This window comes from Protomyctophum bolini, assembly GCF_963924005.1.
Source record: "Protomyctophum bolini genome assembly, chromosome: 17".
NCBI lineage: Eukaryota > Metazoa > Chordata > Actinopteri > Myctophiformes > Myctophidae > Protomyctophum > Protomyctophum bolini.
Window position 1 is genome coordinate 5,014,146 of NC_137878.1, and position 16,798 is coordinate 5,030,943.

The following is a 16,798-nucleotide window of genomic DNA, read 5'->3' on the forward strand; positions in this document are numbered from 1 at the left end:
GTGCTAAGATAACCACAATAATAACCCAGATTCGTATTGATGTGCTTACCGAGATAATCAAAATGCTTTCATTTTAAACCAACCTCTGAATTAAAACATTGGGTTCTGCAAAAGTCACAGATCAAATTGCAATGACTTTTAAAATAATCTATTAATCACACTGGATAAACAACAGTGGGACTGGAATACTGTACATCCAAGGCACTCCTTTCTGATGGGATGCTATGGCAATGCTTACTATCAGAATATTTAACGTTTTCTTTTAAACATTTTTAACTAAATATCTTCCTTGGGTCCTTTTAACAGAATAAGTGAATTTGGACACTTAGGGGGGGTCAGTGCCTTAGAGTATATATACTCTAAGGTCAGTGCAGAACACATTTCCCTTAGGCACCATTTACACTGACAGCCAAATCTAGCCTGAATCAGATCTATCTGTGCCACATCCAGATTGGAATCTGATTAGTTTAAATAAGTCTAAATACAGACAGGTCACATACAAGTCACATGGAATCTGATTTTTTTTTCAATCCCCATTTAACATTCAGAGGTGAATTGTTAAAACCTGGTTCAGGAACATGACACCTATATGCTGGATATATTTCATTAACCACTTTGTTTTACATTAAATAGCTTAAGAAAATGGAAAGCTCACATGCTGTGAGCTTGTACTTAGATAATCGATATATTTCATTAGGCACTTGTACTATATGTTCACCAGATTAGATTATGTTATATATTTCAGAATATTTCTATTATTACCAGAATTAAAATACCTAAAAGACAAAACACATTATTTTTTATAGTGATTCCTGCAGATTCAAATAAGCACAAAAAGGATCATGAAGACGCATAGGTTTGACATGATGACATCTGATATCCAATGAGAACAGAATGAGAATAAAACAATAAATTGATGTCTTAACCGATTGAGTAGGCTGCATGTTGTGGTAAGATTGTCTCCCTGTAATTTTAATTTTAGCTTGAAGGTCACAGGTGTCCAGCTTAAACCAGAAGATGAAGTAATCATAACATAGCAGCAAGACCAAACCTTATCCATGGAGGTTAAAGGGCCACTTCACCCCTGACACAACCTGATCTTATTTTAATGTTAATGTTATTTGTAATAGATAACAGTAGCACAATTTGAAATTTGCACCCTTTGACCAGAAAAATAATGAAGTCTGTGTATTTGACTAGGGGTTGACTGGATTGCAGAATTCCTACAATGCCCATAATGCTTTGCTGCGCTGTTCCTCAGGGGGAGGCTGCGTGTAGGTGTGACTTTATCCTCCCATTTTCTAAAAACAACAAATACACATGGAAGTGCCCCAGTGTTGCCATGTCTGCTTATCATAAGCAACTTTAGGCTTATTTTTGTTGCTTGTAAATATTGGTGGTTCACTGGTTGATTCTTTTTTTTTTGGCTTGTTTCAAAATGTAGAACTGATATTTGGGCTTTCTTCCAAATGTTCCACCAGTGGTTCTCCATGAACATGCCAAGGACCCCCAAATTAATTTGTATTTCTCCACGTAATTTGTGCCATGGAGCCCTGTATTAGATATGTGTTAAAATGGTTGAAAGATATTCCACATTTGCACTTTATCCACAATAGCCGGCTTATGTGCCTAATATATGCATAATATAAATAACCAAAAGTATATGTGCATATTGTTTTTGGGCTTGTTTGCACTTTGCATGGACATGGTTGCTTATTTCTCTCACAAAGTCAAAGATCTGGCAACCTTCACAGCTTGCAGAACTTTTTGCAAAAATAACAACAAACCTCACGTTGACTCATACCCACTTTTTGCTAGCTTTTTTGGAGTGGATGACTGAAAAACACGACATGAAGCCCTTTCTTGTACAACGTGAAGTCTGCTTCTCCTTTTTCTTTAACCAGTAAACGCTAAACGGTTGGATTTGTTTTGGAAGAAAGTATTCACTCTTCAGGAATTAGACAGAGCCGCTGCAGACGCGTCTTGTTTTTCATGCATGTTGAAAATTGTCATGTAGCTTTTTATAGCAAAGCAAACTAAATATATAAATTAGTAGCCTATAGTATCACTAGGTTATTCCTCATAATTGTTTCGTCATTCCCACACCATAAAGATAGTCTGTGATTGACATTGAAGGGAGATATAATGCATTTTATAATAAAACAAAATGTACGTTTCATATTCATGTGCTACTCCCAATAATTTCAGAGAACATGTTTCATTGTAACCGTGTCATCATGCTTTTAATTAGTGTATATGGTAACATATGTTTTACTGTATGTAGTTCAACTGTATAGTAAGCAATCCCCAGCTAAATGATTACATGAAGGTAATGTACAACACGTTATGCAATAAATATTAATCTAATAATTTCTGTCAAATGAAAATCGTTCAAATGAACACTATATGGAATTTGGGGTGCAACCTTTTTTTCATTTTTTTTCTATAGGCTATAGTCATTAGTCAATGAGCAGCAAGCAGGTGCACATCATGTAAACGTTTTATTAGATAACTTCATAGCTGTTTTCCGAGTTTTTAAATGATGACATGAAGGCTTGGAAAAGGGAATGTTCTTCTTTATAGGTGAACACAACTCTTCAGCAGTTCCTCGTTTTGAAGGCTGAAAACGACATCCGTATTGTCTGTCCTCCTGATTCCTGTAAATGAGAGAATTATGGCCATCATTTATCCGACGTGAAGCCTGATTTATACTTTGTACGCATGCATGGCATTGATGCACCAAAAATATCAGACCTACAAGCTCACAAAGTGTCAAATCCGCGATGCGCTGTGAGCTTGTAGACCTATTTTCGGGTCCCAACGTAACGATAGAACATGGCTGCGTCTATGAACTGGAATCTTGATATGAAACAAATATAGTAGTACTAAAACACTCTGAACATTCTGAAATACACATACATAGCCTAGCTACTACCCTAACGTAATACATATCTCACATTAAAGCAATCAATTGCTAGATTATGCAAGTTTACATAACGTTTACACTTTGCAGAAATGCTACATGACGCTCGCTCGTATGACTAAGGTTGCCAACCGTCCCGTAAAATACGGGTTTGTATCGTATTTGACAACTAAAAGACCTGTCCCGTAATGAACCGATACGGGACGCACTTAATCCCGTATTTTGGGGTCGTGGAAGAATGACAGCGCGTTATGGTGATTCTCAGTCGCTCACATGCGGACACTCACACATACACACACAAGCAGAAGGGGCAGCCATCTGAGCTATGGGAACAGGAGGAATACATGGAACCTGCCGTCTAGAGAGGCGCTAGGCACAGCTCATTGGTCAGTACTCTTCATAGGCATGCAGCAGAGCCAATCACTATGCAGTGTCGTATCTTAGCAACTATTTCACCAGGCTCCCGGTCCAAAACATTGAAAAAACTAATGGATGCTGTTCACAGCCAAACATCTTATCTACCTCAGAGTCAGAAAGTTCTAGTAGTGACTAGTGAGATATAACTAAAAAAGAAGAAAAACTAAGTGCAGAGCTGAGTGGGAAAAAGATTCGGTGGATTTTTATGAAACAAAAGCTTTGCAGTTTGAAAGTGGATATTCAACCTTTCCCTACAGCTGCAATGTTGGTGAGTTTAATGTCGTTTAATACAAGCAGATGCAAATTGGATGAATGGGGAGTCAATGGATGGTTTATGGCAAGTCACTTCATATCATTAGGCTATAATAAATCTAGAGTTGCAAATTGCAAAGGACTGTGCTGTCATCATGTGCCAGTTAGCCCTGACAGGGACACATATAGGCTACTGTAGTTCCTTGTTCATCAAGCAACTCTAGAGCAGTGGTTCCCAAACTTTTTCATGTCAAGGACCCCCGCTGTAAGCACTGGACCAGGGCTAAAGGACCCTCAAATTGACACTAATGAGCCTGCGGACCCCCAATTGAAAACCTAATGCCATGGACCCCCATAAGAGAAGATAAGGCTCTAGCAGTGATTCTCAACCAGTTTAATTTCAAGGACCCCCAGTTTGTCATGCATTAGTCCACGGACCCCCATTTAATGGCATTTCTAGTTTTCTACCTCTGGAACCCCCAATTTATATTGTAAAATCTATGTTAATTTAACTCTGAGAGTATACAAATGGAACCAAATGGACCTGCACTCTCAGAGTTACAGACCCATAAGGATCCATTTGGTTCCAAAGTATCATTTAGCTGGAGACCCCTTGGAACTCACTCAAGGACCCCTGGGGGTCCCCGGACCCCATTTTGGGAACCACTGGCTTAGTAACTGTAAATGTGAATTTAAACCAGGTACTGAGAAGCCTGTATGCTTTGTAAAATGGTCTGAAATAAGGTCAAGTTTATGATTTGAACATTTGCCATTTAAGGCTTAATATTTTGTATGCTGTTTGTTAAACCTATAAAACCTTATGGCATGAACTATATGTTGGAAGGGTTAGGGTAGAGCAAAGTTTTAGGTCAGTGCAGACTGCAGATTCATTCAAGTCATGTATACTTTCCAAATCATACCTTTACTAACTTTTAGATTTCGTTTTTTGTCAATTTCATACCGCTAAATGGTCAATGTAATTACTAATTAAGTACCCCAACACTGATACACTGTTATATATATTTTTTAAACCATTAAAATCAACTAAATCATATTATAATGCAAGTAGATGTAATGACTAATATTTATTCATAATAAAAATAATGCATACTATATACTGTAGCACTTTTACACTCTCAAACAGCTCATATAGGCCTACATGTCAATACAGGTCAGGTAGTATTTGATATTAATTATATAATATTATATTACAATTACAATATTACAACTAGAAATATTGTTCCTGAAAAAACAATGTGGGGTCGCTGGAAGCCAAAAGATTGTACTGTGTTGTTTAATTTAATGTAATTGATTAACGTAATTTAGACCTGAAATTGGGGGGGGGGGGTTTGACCGGAAATTACCCAATTTTTCTATAACATTTTCAAATAAGGGACACCAATTTTGAATAAGGGACACCAAAAAATTTCGGCGCGCGGCTTTGCCGCGCGCCTTACGCAGCGGACACGCGGCTTCGCCGCGTGCCCGAGAAATGTCCCTTATTGGAAAATCTAATAGTTGGCAACCCTACGTATGACAGTCATGTTTCAGGGCTACAGAAATACTTACTTGATCAAGTAAAAAATATCCAGGGCTCTCCTCTTCTGTGTATTCGGGTTCAAATAAATATTGTCCATGGAGTCCGTGGATCAGTATAACTCTGCACTGCAGACGCCATGATATTAGTACACAAACAAACTGAGGAATGCAGCGGTGGGGGTGGCCTGGGGTTGTAGGTGGAACAGACACCCCTCGGGGGGCTGTCTTCAGGTGTAGGTGTAGCCGTGTGTAGGTGACGCGCAACCCTTCACAACTCCCCTTCCACACCACCAATGCACCAATCACCCACAGGTGTCTGCCATCAGCACTCTGGGCTGATTGCCATTGTCAGCTCAGGTGTGCTCCCCTACAAACACTCACACTCACTGCACAGACAGTTCTCCACTCCCAGACCCATGACAAAATGTAAGCTCCAGTTTACAGTATTATTTTTTCTATACTATGCTCTGAGTTGCTTGATGTATGCTTTGATGTTTTGGGCTAATTACTTGCGCAAGCAGAGCGTGCAAGTAATAATTTCGCTTGGTCTCTTCAAAGTGACAGCTGTCTTTTTCAACTGTTTTCATGTGTATGCAAATCTGTGCCTGTTTTGCTGGGACCAGATACCACATTACGTCATCACTGAGAGCTAGTCATACATATATACACACACCATGTATGATGATGATGTATGACTAGCTCTCAGTGATGACGTAAGATAAATGGTCATCTGTGTAATCTGGTCCCAGCAAACCAGGCACAGATTTGCATACACATAAAAACGGTTGAAAAAGACGGCTGTCACTTTTTGGCACCAAGTAACCACAGTATACTGCTAATCAAATTACAACTACATACTCTATATAGTATAATGTATATGCAGTGTTGTACCCGAACGCGTTCAAAGAACGATCGTTCACGAACTCGTTCATATTTAGGGTGAACGTGAAGTGAACGTACTGTATTTCTGTTTGATGAACGTCATTGTGAACACGTTCATTTCTGGCGTGTGTGAACGTAACTTTTTCACGTTCAACTTCCGTTCAAGAGTGAGTGTTTCAATAGAGCCTTCCAGGTGAAATCCCCGGCACTAAAACACACCCTAACATGCCTTAATATTTAGCGGAAAACCAACCAATAAGTCCCTATCCGACACAAATTAACTAATCTTTCTCAGCCGTCACTGGAGCGCGCATCTAGCTACTGCATGATGATCATGCACGCTGACAGACAGCAGACACTGTCCCAACTCCTAACGCAAACACTGAGGGAACTTGTTGTTGTACACACATAATGTGCCACGAAAAATAGCTTCCAATAGCTTAGTTGGTTATTATCGCTTCGAGGAGGTACGTGTCCATAATATCGCCACGAACGGCCAACAAAAGACATCTCTCTTCCACAGTGAATGAAGCGCAGTGATGCCTGATTTATTCTTCGCCGTACAATGTGTTCCGTGCTGAAAATAGCTGATATACAAGCTCACAACTCGTCGCGTCCGGACACGTTGTGAGCTTGTAGATCAGCCAACCCTAGCATGCGGAGATGCAGGCTCTGAGAACGTTCAGAAACTTTTGCCTTCACAATAAAAGCATGCAAAAGCCCATATAGAGAAGGAAAAATAATTCGGTGGCATTTCACATTGCAAAAGAGCAATTTTTGTAAAATGTAAAAAATATATAAGAACTATAATAGTTCATTTTTCAAACGATGAACTTTAGTTCAAAATTTTGAATGATGAACGGAACTAGTTCATTTTAAAAATGTTGAACTGTGAACTGAACTAGTTCCTAAAAAAAAATAACTTTCCCAACACTGTGTATATGTATACGTATGTCTAGTCATTAGTCATTGCTGGGACGGTGCATACGCATCGAAAAGGCTGGGACGGTGCATAGGGCGCAAAGTAACCACAGTATACCGCTAATCATCTTAGAAATGACATATACATAGAGGCAGAAACTGAGATTTGACAGTTTGTAGCGGTTTGTAGCGGTCGAAAGTACTTGCGCGCTCTGCTTGCGCACTAGTAGGCCATTTATGGCACTACTAGTGTGCAACAAGCAAGTATGCACTCGGCAGAGTGCAGTTCTAGTTGATTTTTGCATTTGTCTGATCTAGGCTACACTGCTAAATGCTATATACTGAGATGCTCCCTTTTTTCTGTCCTTTTCATGTCAGAACCATGGTTTCTGGAAATATGGAGAAATGTCAATGTCAATGGTCTTTAATTTGAACATTTTGGGTGGTCAGCAATGTCACATGAACAAAGAACTTATAAATAATATATATATATATATATATATATATATATATATATATATATATATATATATATATATATATAGTGTGTGACTTTGTAATTACAAAATTGTTCAACCTATTGATATTACCACAAAGCATATTCTGAAAGATATAAGACAGATCTGCCTCTCTAAAACTAGAAAAAACCTCCTTTATTCAGGGGCCATTGTGTGACTTATCCCAATTCAATTGGGTTAACCTTTTGTGTTAACCTATCTTCTGGCCCTCCTCCACCCCCAGGGAAGGCATGAAGCAGGCGTACCTGAAGAGGCTGGTGGACTCCGACGAGGACGAGGAGCAGGACACTCTGACCAACAAGGCCAAGAGCAAGGGACAGGACGGCGGCGCCTCCTGTCCTGTCTGCGCCAAAGTCCCCTCTTCGTCCGCCTCCAAGGAGGACGCCGCGGCCAGCCTGTAAAGATAACCTATATTGCGTTAATGATAATTTTCTGTAGAATTGACTGTTGACATAATATTGATTTATATTATAATTATTTTTATTTCAGAGACAAAAAAAAAAGAAGAGCTGCGGCAAATAAGAAATTCAGAAACAAAATAAAAAAAGATGCCATTGGTTCTCAGGCATAGTTAGGCTGAAACACTGTCCAAGTAGTGTCACTACTTCAAATCGTTGTTCGGTTGTTGTATAATGTCAACACCAAACACAACACATAATGATAGGGATTTTAAAACGATATCGTATGTGACATTTCATGTTAAAACACCTTGAGGGCCCGGGCCTATTTAATCCATTAATAAAATGTGCCTATCGTCAGCAAGCGCCTCTAGGCTTGCTGACAATGGATCAGTTTTCATAGCACTAATTTGACGGAGATTATCAATCTCCGTCTCGGGCACATGACCGCGCACTTGAACTTGACGGTGATTTACGTCGTAGGCTTTAAACTATTGTGTTAGAAGAATAGTATGTTCACAAAACCATATTTATTGAAATTGGAAAATGTATATAATATGCTTTATACTTTTAGGAAGAGGAAGGCCAAGGACGGAGTCGTCGGAAGACGAGGCGGCCCCGCCCCCGGCCCCGCCCCCGGCCCACGCGGAGGACCACCTACAGCTCCTGAATGCTATATAGAGTGCCCATAAATATATCCACGTTTTTCCCCGCCAAGGCACTGGGACTCCTTGTGTGTGTGCTTTGCTTCCTTCAGGCCGCGTTGCCATGTCTGATTATTATAAGCAACATTTGACTTGTTTTTTTCTGTAAAGTCACTTGCAAATAAATTATTGGTAGTTGCAGGTTGATTCTTTTGGGCTTGATTCTAAAGTGTACAGTAGTTGCTTATTTGGGCTTGATTCCACATTTCTTCACATCAAGGAACCCCAGATTAATTATGTAATTGTCCACAGACATCCATCTGAACATATTTTGTGCCTTTTTTATTAAAATGTTTAAAAAATATTCAAAATACTTTGATTTATACTCAATGTGTTTTTAAATAACAGATATACAACCTCACAATGTGTCGCTGTGAGCTTGTAGATCAGCTATTTTCATTTGTGGTTGTTTTCATAGACCTGGTCACTTGTTTCTCTTGCAAAACTGGCAACACAGCAAAAGAAAGAGGAACTTATGCACACACAAACGCAAAGACTTATGGGCCATATGAAAAAGGTGAATACAATTTAAATAAAGAAACTACTTTGGCATATCAGCCACTTGAATTCAGGTGACTTCATTGGATTGACATAAAAAAGGACAGCTCAAACCCACAATGCAATAGTTGTCAAAAGTGTTTTGCACTAACATCAGTAGTACAAATAAAGGGGGAAAAAATGTGCATTTGTCTAATATGTAACTACTTTCAGCAATGTTTTTGGTGGGTAGATCTGGTTGAGCTGGTCATTTTGAAAGTAGATCTCAATTGTAAAAAGTGTGGGCACCCCTGCTGTAAGCTGTACAGATTCAAGAAGTGGTGTCCTGACTCTATAATATTCAGGTTCAAGAAGTGGTGTCCTGACTCTATAATATTCAGGTTCAAGAAGTGGTGTCCTGACTCTATAATATTCAGATTCAAGAAGTGGTGTCCTGACTCTATAATATTCAGATTCAAGAAGTGGTGTCCTGACTCTATAATATTCAGATTCTGCGAACTGTTCTCTGATTTATTTATTTATTTATGTTTTGGTAAACAAGGGACCTTGATTTCATGGTAGGGGTTCAATGCCTTGCTCAAGGGCACTTCAGTAAGTCTTGGATTCCAAATTTTTACTTGAGTAAAATGACAAAAGTATTAGCATCAAAATAGAGGATATGTGAAGTTATGTGGGAACGCCTATACTCCCTACTGAGTGTCAAAAAACTACTTTCTGGCCGTGACAGCCCATACATCCAAACAGAAAAGTCCTGTCTGATTGCATTAAACAACGTTATACAATGTTAAACTCACTTTGCCCATTCACCTTGCCACTTACTATTCACTTTATGCATGCGCATACCCTCTATATATTAAAAGTAAAAGTACTCTATAGGCCTATGATAAAAATGCAGGTCTCTAAACTACCCCCCCCCCCCCTCCACTAACTCCCCCCTGTCAGGTGAAAAGAAGCAGCTTGGACTCCTCATGCATAGAAGAAAGCATGAGGTCAGACCTATGAGGCAGCGGTGGCCGAACGGTTTGCGGAGCGGTCTTGATATCGAAAAAGTTGCTAGTTCGTATCCCCAGACCAGCACGTTAAAATTAAGTTAAATGAAGTGCTCTTGGACAAGGCATTGAACCCCTACCATGAAATGTTCTATGAGCAGGGCCTGGCTGTAAACAAGTTCTTGAGCTTATAGTCCAGTTACCCTGGGTAAACATGGTACCTTTCCTTTCCTTTCCGCTGCCTCCCCAGGTTGGCAGAGGAAGTGTAGTGCCCAGGATTACATGATTAGATAATTGACACTGGGTGGAAAAAAATGGGTTGTAAAATCGTGGGATAACATTTTTTAGAAGTAAATGGACTTAGTTTAATACTTTCCACCACTTGTGATTAGGCAGCTGCATGCAGTGCAGACACATTATTGGACAGCCCCAGCTGTACAGCTGTGCAGAGGCTGAGCTCTGACGCAACATCATCTGATGCAACATCGTGGCAAGACATCCTGCCCTAACATGCTGAACTTATCTCCGTTATCTCTAGTCAAAAGCGACACATTTCTCTTTCCCCGCCTATAGCCTCTTCCTCATTTCATCTGAACTGATGATCAATAGTAGGATTTCATGTACGTTTAAAGCAGTGGTTCCCAAACTCTTCCATGTCAAGGGGACCCCCCAAAATGACACTCAATAGCATGCAGACCCACCCGTTAGAAAATATATGCCAGGGAGTAGGGACCCCCATAAGAGAAAGATTTGCAGTGATTTTCATACATTTTCATTTCAAGGGCCCCCCGGGTTTGACCTCAATTAGGCTACCGTCATTTGGTTCCATTTGTACACTCTCAGAGTTACAGACCCATAAAGGGTCCATTTGGTTCCAAACTATCATTTAGCTGGGGACCCCCTGGAACTCCCTCAAGGACCCCTGGGGGTCCCCAGACCCCACTTTGAGAACCACTGCTTTAAAGTGAAGTGTTGTAAATGTATGGTGGCTTGATATTAATGTAAACTGACTTTTTCCCCCCATTGAGTCTGGGTGTTCACCTCTGAAGTTGCATGTGCATACTGCCCTCTGGTGTTACTAAAAGCACATTGCATTGCACTTGGCATCAACATGATGCGTTATAAACAAGTTAATTATAATACATACATATTTACGTACCGGTATATTAAATGACTATTTTAATAATTGATTATGTTTGTAATAGATTCAATCTCTGAGTTCAATTTACTGCAGCACCCCTAACACTTTGTACAACATTTACAGACAGATGTATTTTGCCATCCGGAATTCTCACAGGGTTTGCATATGATCTAGACTTCAGACCTAGTAGGACATGAGTCACATGACATGAGGTTTAGAGGTTGGATTGGGAATGGCCTCTCTGCATATTGTACTCTTTTAAAACAGGGTAATGTTATGAGCTTCCAGGACCTGAAAGACACATTTAATTTACAGAATCAGGACCTCTTTAGGTAGCCTACCTACAAATCAGAGACTATTAAGCAGATAAGATACTAACATGCAGGATAGTGAGATCATTGAGCTTCTCCAAAATGCGTATGCAAACTTATACCTATCAAAAGATTAAGATCCCAGTGAGCAGGCAACGTCTGTGGACGTCTAAATCTAGTTGATATCACGTCCGCCCGTCCAGGCCGTAATTCGAACGTCCATTGGCGACCCGATTTAGTTGATATATGACGTTGGGCAAACACGTCACAACAGGCCTTAATCTGGACGTCCATTGACAACCAGATTTAGTTTACAAAAGACGTTGCTGCTATGCCTTAATCTGGACGTCCATTGACAACCAGATTTAGTTGATGAATGACGTTGGGCAAGCAGTCGCGACAGGCCTTAATCTGGACGTCCATTAACGACCAGATTTAGTTGATGAATGACTTTGGGCAAACAGTCGCGACAGGCCTTAATCTGGACGTCCATTGACAACCAGATTTAGTTTACAAAAGACGTTGCTGCTATTAGTGTGGTACGATGTGTATTTCCGTAGGATTTTTTTGCTAAAAGTGATTTTTTTGCTTTTTTGGCTTTCATAGGGACCAAACTGTCAGAAAATGATGGGGTTCAAATTTTCCCGACCCCCACCCCTTATTTGGGGGGGTCATATCTTTTGGGACCTCCCATAATGGTATGCCACCCCAGGTGAATAGGGAAAAAAAGTTAAATAATAGCTATCACAATGAAACTTCTCCAGTTGATTACTTATATAAAAAATAAGATTTTTTGTATTACAAGTTTTCTGAAATTATATGTTTAAATATGCAAATTAGGAATTATATGCGCTAATTTGAATACATTTCGGGACGATAAATCTGAAGATCGGATAAAGCCAGGTTCAAAATTATCATTTCATTTTGTTGGCACATTAGAGACAAAGAAAATTACACATGGGATTTTTGATATCTCTAATTATCACTCCACAAATCAGAAAATAGTGTCAACAGGCATAAAAAACCCATTTTCGGCATGTTTTTAGGTATAAAATGTGATGTAAATCAGGCTGTGAATGATATATCAACAAATCCATGTGTAAATGTCTGTGGAATATAGTTATGAATGAGACTGAAACGTTTGGTGTATGTGAGTTCAACTGAAGTGGAGATTCTTTGTCCCAAGTATGAGGAAAACCTATTTTGAGAAAACGGCCTTTAAAGATTTGTATTGTAAAATTCCAAAACGTTTTATTTGAAGCCACTATTTGGAGACAAAATATCTCATCCAAACCTTGGCAACAACATATAATGGCATATATCATTGGAAAGGTCTGGACCTCGAGCTGACTGTGGTCTGATCCAAATATGGTCACTTCCTTTGTACCAACAACCAATCATCATTTCACCCAGAAAAACGAGCTGTCATTGGCTAAAATAAACTATCAAAATAAACATCTAAATCTGTATTTTTAATGTGTATTTAGCTTTAGTTTGAAAGAAAACATGTTTAGGAAGCAAAATAGCAAAAAAAAATATATCATGATTTCACCTGTAGTGTCTCGCCTTAATGTCCGAAATATTCTGAGTTGATTTCTTACACTTTGAAAGTAGCCAGAATAATCTTTTCTGACTTTTGGTTGGGGTCTTTCACCCTGCATTACATTCCTCGCTCTGCTCCTGTTCCAGAACGATGTCAAATTAGATAATAATTTAAGCATTAAAAGTTTTTGTAGCTGGGCACTGATTACAAAAATGAGTAGTATTTAATACCAGGGGTCTTCCACAGGGGGTCCGGGACTAGTTTTGCCCCTATTCTTGCACCCATATATGTGATTTGCAAGTATTTCGAATAGTATTAGAATATCTTGCGTTTATGTAAAGTACTTTGATAGTTTATTAGTATTCTACCATTATTGTTGACACTGCAGGGAATAAAGGTATTGCAACTTCTCACTTTGGGCACACACACACACACACACACACACACTTATCCTCTTAAAGAGCCCATGGTAAATTATGCCTACAATACATTATTTGTAGGATCTATTCATCTTCGTCATCATCATCTTGAATGTCCTCCCTGATAGTGTTGACACAGTCTCCACCATAGCATTTGCAGAGAGGAGTGTTTAGCGGCTCCCACAGCAGAAATATGACAACGCTCCAAACTGATGTCTTTAAGGGTCCTTTTATTTTTCCCCATTTGAACACCGTGAAAACTGTAACAAAAACATACATATATTCTCTTAAACACCGTGAAATTGTAATGTGAATGTCCTCGTTTGTTGGTCAATCATGACTTCCGGGTTATTGGTAAACAAACATGATAAAACGTGCACAAACAAACAAAGAAACAAACAACATGTAACGTACCGTGTGCGCCTTCTGCAATTCTTTAGGAGCTACTATACATTATCTTGTGTCTTATGTCTTATTATTTAAGGACACTTTGTGGAGTGAGACTAGCTCGTCTCCCCCCTGCACCTCGGCTTGATCTGCCTGAGCCAGCTCACACCGGCACCATTAATACTCCTCACAGGGCTCTTCCTGCACGCCCTCAACACGTCACAATTATGAACCAGGCACCACACACGGCATGCAATACAAAGTCCCAGATGAACATTTCTAATTGTTCACATTAGAAGTAAAATAGAATATAAAATAGAAATATAAAATGGAAATAGAAAATAGCCATTACTGGGACAGTTACACTGCCCCCAAAATACAGTGATTTCTTACTGAACTATTTGGCTGTAGAAATCTGTATTTTCTTATTGATTGAACCCAAGTGTCACATCTTTTATTTTTTTGTATTGACCGTTGACCAACCAACAATAACACCTTTTGTTCCCCTTTGTATTAAATAGCAACTCTAGTTTGCATTTGAATTTTGCATTTGAATTTTGTCGGACCTTCTTTAAGTTATGCTGCCCCCATGGACCTTCCTCTCCACTCGTCTCTTTCCTTTCCTCGTTTTCCTGTTCCTTTTCTTTATTCCTGACAGTTCGATATTCTCTGTCAGAGCTGTGGAAACATCAGATGTGATCTGTCCCACTTCAGTGGAGGAGTTGGCTAATGATCTTTTCCTTCTTTTCACTTCTAGTGGTGGTACCGAGCTCTCTGTGCCGGCACCCTCAACCTTCATTTTGGCCATCACTGTATTTGGCCTCTTCAATGTTCCATGTTTTGTGCTAGCACCCTTTGAGCATCCCACCACACTCCAGCCTAGGTCAGTCTTGACTGCGTATGGCTCATGATCTTCCCCATCTATCATCCTTCTTGGTTTCAGGGCCCTTGCACAGTCGTAACCAATAAGGAGTCCCACAGGACAGTCCAACAACTCAGGCATTTCTTTAGATATGCAGTGAAGGTGAGCCCAGCGCTCTGCTGTCTTCTGAGTGGGAATACTATTCTTCTCCATTGGGATGTATTCTTGCGTATATGCCGGTGGCAAATCAATGCTCTCCTTTGAGAAGTAGCCCCTTACTTTTAGACCACTCACTCTGTGACAATTCACAACTGAACCCCTATCAGTCATGGTTGATAGCTTCAATCTGACCGGCTCTGTTCTTGCTTCGATCCTCTTTGAAGCTTTCAGGTCAATGAATGTGTTGCTGCTCTGCGTGTCCAGCAACGCATACACCAAAGTTTCTGGGCTGCTCTTTGTTGCGGATGACAGCCACACAGGGACGATCATCGATGTGCGATCACTGTTATCTCCGGTCACACTGCATGAGACCGTTGAAGCGGTTGCCTCCAGCTCTGCCGATTCTGCAGAGGGCTCCTCTGCTTCAGGAGTTTCTTCATGAAGCGGAGATGGATGGCTTCCGTTACAAATATTGCAAGTGGCCTTCTTCATACATTCTCTGGAAAAATGGCCGACTCGGAGGCATCCGAAGCACATGTTATTTTCGATGACAAAGCTTCTCTTTTGTTGTAGCGACAATGCTGCAAATCTCTCACACTTATAGATAAAGTGATTCTGCTTACAACAAATGCAGCTTAATGGTCTTGCATTTGCTGAAGGTCTTTTATTGAAATTCCCAATCTCGTTTTGAGTGTTTTGGGAGCTCTGGGACACTTCATTTGATGTCGCAAAGACGCTCGCCTTTGTGTGCCTTGGTTCCCTCCCAGAAGCAGATTTTTCGTCACACTGCTTCAAAGCCTGCAGGGAAGTAATGGGGTTGCACGCCGCTCGTGCCTCCTTTGCCACAAAGTCTGCGAATACTTGAAACCCTGGATATGGTCTTTTGTCATACAAGGCTTCAGTGACATGGTGATTCCAGCGGGTGGTGGCCCAGTCTGGAAGTTTTTGAACCAACTTCTGATTCTGCTCACAATCATTGAGGACCTGTAGTCCCTCCACGTAGGGCATTGCATGTTTACATGAATTCAGGAAGTCGCTGTACTCCCTCAATTTAAATGACTCCTTTGGTCCAATCCTTGGCCAGTTGTTGATCTTCTCTCTGAAGGCCCTTTGCACCACGAATGGGTGTCCATATCGTTCGTCGAGGGCATCCCAGGCCTGGTTATATGCTTCCTCGTCGTTTCTGTAAAAGGTGCCTTCCAGTACACACAGTGCTTCTCCACCAATATATTTTTTCAGATAGAACAGCTTGTGCACTGGCTTTGTACAGCTTGATTCAATCAAGGCCTTGAAACAGGTGCGCCATTCTATGAACTTTAAAGGATTGCCAGAAAACACAAATGGTTCTGGTGCTGGAAGCCTAGTCAGTGTCAGAGTCTCTTGTAGTGCTTGAACTAAACTAACTTCGTTAATTGTGGGCTCTTTATTCTCAGTGGAAGCAGGAGGCGGGAGGCGAGTAGAGGCTTGATCACGAGGCGTGCTAGCTTGTTGCTTGACAGGATGACTTGGGAGCTGGAAATGCACTGCTGCTTCTGAGCCCCTTCCTTGGTTATTCAATTTGAGCTCTAGTTCCCTATAATAACTGTATTCTGCTTCTGCAGCTTCCAGGTCTCTTTGTTTCTCAAGTTTCCTCAACTTCTGTTCGGCTGCAGTGATTTCCAAGTCTCTTTGTGTCTCCAACTCCTTGATTTGCAAGTCTCTTTGTTTCTCCAATTTTTGTGACTTCTCCTTTTCCATTGAGATTTCCTCATCTCTGTGCAATTCAGCCTTTTTTGCAGCCATTCGTGCTGCTATCCTTGCTACTTCCATTGTTACAGACTCAGAGGCATGGCTTTCATGCTGACTGCCCCGTCCAGTTCTTGAAACAGTTGAGCCATAGACTGACCTGGCGTCTAATCTTTGCAGCAACTGGAAGACTTCAGCCTTTGCCGCCTC